At 30.6% G+C, this 3,697-nt stretch overlaps 1 protein-coding gene across 1 annotated transcript in view; it reads right to left on the reverse strand.

Moving 5' to 3' along the window:
- The window catches only part of CCDC158 (coiled-coil domain containing 158), an 85,257-nt gene that overhangs the window by 70,411 nt on the left and 11,149 nt on the right, over window positions 1-3,697 (reverse strand). The window lies entirely within an intron of this gene.

Raw genomic sequence — 3,697 nt, forward strand, 5'->3', positions numbered from 1 at the left:
AATAATAATAAAAAATCACAAATCAGCAAACCAGAAATCATTAATAAAAGTTGAAAAACTTCTTTGATATCAAATAGTGCTCATAATTTTAGATTAGGCCAAGAGGGGACGTCTGGGTTTAGAGAACAATGATGATGACCTGATTCAAAATCTCCCCTTCAGCCTCTGAAAACAACCATAAAATCAATAAGGAAAACAAATAAATAAAACCACATAAACTCCACACCTTTAGCATCCTTAGAAGACAGAAAATACTACAACCTTCAAATTATGTATAAGCAAAGGGGACAAGGTATTAAAGGGAAAGGAGGAAATGAGGCGAAAATTCATGAACCTGAAGAAACAAAATGAAGCAAGATATGCCAACTCTCCTTCTATGCCTCCTGCTCCAACACCACCACCATCCATGAAAGAAACTACCTGGAAGAAGACACTCTCAAACTAGGAATCCTGTTCATGAAGTGAACAGGAATAGATAAAAGCAGACTATATCCATACAAAAATACTACAAAATGTCAGAAAATGTGAATAAAATCTTTTCTGCTGATGAAAAGGTGTCCCAACCCTCTACCTCCATGCTGCCCCACTGACAAACATGAATTCAAAGAAAATTGTTAACACAACACTCCAAACTAAATATTCTCATACAAGCATTTGGGATATGAAAAAGATCACTTGAATCAGAAATGTAAAACCTAAGAACAGAAATGGAGAAGAAATAAAGAAAATAAGCTGACAAAAGGAGGAAATGAAATGAGAGTTGGTTATGAAGTCAAGAAAAAAAAGACAAAAAAAAAGACAAAATTGTATCAGAAATGAAGACCAAATTACAAAGTAAACAAAGGAGGATAGATTGTGATGAAAACCTAACAAAGGCATGAAGAAAATCAGAAAAACCACCAAGAGAATGAAAATTGAGATAAAGAAGTAATGGGTGAGTGAGGAAGTGAAATAAATGGAAGACTGGCAAAGGAGGTTGAATATAATTGTTGTCTCTGAAGAAAAAATCAAAACGATGAAACAGAACCATTATTGAAAACTATAAATCAAGACAGTTTCTTAGAAATACAGGAAGACCTGAATCTACACATTTTTCATACTAGAGAAAATCAACCAAGAAAGATCAACTCTGAAACATATCCTAATAAAACAATATTAAGATTTTCAAAGATTATAAAAAAAAAATCCTCAGGACCTTCAGGCAAAAAAAAAAAAAAAAAAGATGAACTAATTTACAAAGGCATCAGATTATTTAAAAACAACATACAAAGCAAGGCAACAGTACAGCAGCATTTTCAAGAAATATAAGGAAAGAAAGTACAAACCAAGGATAGTATATCTAGCCAAGATCTCCTTCAAAAGACTCAAAAAAAAAAAAAAAAAAAAAAAGAGTTTTGAATGTGCCAGAACAATATACATATATGCCCCTTCTGAGGACTCTATTAGAGGGAGTGAAGCTTCATCCAACCAAAAGATAACTGGTAAATGTGGCAAAGTGTTAACTACTGGTGAAAATTTTTTTGTTTTTTTCTGTAGGTTTTAAATTTTTCAAAATAAAATTTGGGGAAAAAGGTAAAGACAAATATTTTTTAAAAGATGATTGGGAAAACTTTGCGAAAGGACTGATGGTAAACATTTAAATATTCAATTGTAGAGCTGTGACTAAAACATAGCTGGGGTAATGGCATTCAAGAATAGTTTATGTGTATATATATATATATATACACACACACACACACACACACACACACGCACGCACACACACACAAATACGTGTGTGTGAGACAAAGGAGAACAGATGTAATTAAAAATGGGAAGAGGAGAAAAAAGGGGACAGTAGAAGGCCACTGGTTGTCAAAACATACAATTTAAAATTGACAAAAAGCAAAAGATTAAGTTAAAAGGGGGGGGTATAGGTACACTATAAAAAGTATTAATGCTAAGGTAACCACTAGAATAAAAATACAAACCTTCTTAAGTGGTGAAAGAATTTTAAAAAGAAAAAGTAAGGAAGAAATACAAATAAACACCATAAATATAACACATACAGTAATTATACCATAATAATGTAATAATAATATGACAGAATTAACTTGCCTATTCAAAGTAAAGGATTTTCAAATCGACTCTTTAAAAAAATTCAACTCTATGCTGTACACAAGAGGACACTTAAAAGGTGACAGAAATAAAGTGATGGACAAAGATTTGCCAGGCAAATGAAAATAAAAAGCACGGGTTAAAATCTTAATAGCAGCACAAAAACTCTTCAAGCCAAAATATATTAAATAAAACAAAGGGCACTTAAAAGCCACATTACACAATAAAAGTATAATATTCCTAATTCTATGTACCATATAATATAGCAACCACTTAGATAAAACATAAATTGTGTAATTAAGAAAATATAAACAGAAATTAAGGAATTTCTGAAAAATGACATTAAAAACACTACACATAAGAATCTGAGATACATTAAAGCGGTGAACAGAGAAAAGTTCCTCATCTTAAACATCTATTTCAATAAAAATAAAAGAATGAAAATAAGTGATTTAAATTTCAAACACAAAAAGATAGAAAAAAGTATAACGAAAGAAAGCACATGGTAGGAAACAATAAAGATAAAAGCAGAAATGAGGTAGAAAACAGAAAAATAGATAAAATTAATGAATCAGAATCCTAATTCTTTAAAATACACACACACACAAACTATCAATAGGCAAGAACAATCAAAGTGATGGAAAGAGGAACATCACATATAACATACTGCTTATAATTTTCACATTAATTCATGATTGTAAGCATAGTGTTAAAAGTTAAAAAAAAAAAAAAAGCCTGTGAGCTAAAGAGAATTTTATTGGACAGAATTCCTTTTTATTTCACTCACAGTTTCTCCCTTTTGATTACTGAGGTGCCATCTGTTAAAACTACAATTAGATAAATTCTACCTTAATATGTTTCATGCTATTAATTTTAGGAAGTAAGTAGTAGTAGGTATGGAGACATTCCATAAAGAATTATAACAAATGGAATGTTAGTCAATATTGCTAGGCAATTTAAACGTTCTAAATAGAAGAGATTGCTATTTTGGGGGAAAAAAATGTTATTTAAACAAGTTTCATCATGAATGTTTGCTATATAATTTATCTTACACCAAAATGATGCATTTGGGGATTCTTCAGGATGATGAAAAACATTAACAAAATTCAAATTACAGATAGATCGAAAGCATGAAAGAATGAGCAGGACAGGTAGAATCACAGCCCAGTGTTGGGCAATCATATACTAAACCACTCTGCTTACTCCCTTAGTTTTTAGTATCAAGCAGGAAACAAACAGAACTGATGAACAAGGTAAGCAGAACTGGAGTTGGAGGAGAGAGAAAAGAAGGTTTGATTTTAAAATATTCTGATATGAGAACCACATTTGTTTACTTTGATGAAAGATGATGAATGAAATAAACTCTTAATTTAGTATCCACTGACAAGTAAAAGGCCTTTAAAGAATGGCAGTCCTTCAGAGAGAATTTTTTTTGTAGAAAATTAATAGTTTAAAAAAGACAGTATAGGTTTATTTACTTTAGAATTTTAAAACAACCATTTATTTGTAAAAAAGATGCTTAGTACTTCTACTTGCCAATGCTGCTACTTTATGAAATTTAGAATAATAAAATTTGTCTTTAAAAAAGTATTTGAATTCA

This window comes from Pteropus vampyrus, unplaced genomic scaffold (assembly GCF_000151845.1).
Source record: "Pteropus vampyrus isolate Shadow unplaced genomic scaffold, Pvam_2.0 Scaffold56, whole genome shotgun sequence".
Lineage (NCBI taxonomy): Eukaryota > Metazoa > Chordata > Mammalia > Chiroptera > Pteropodidae > Pteropus > Pteropus vampyrus.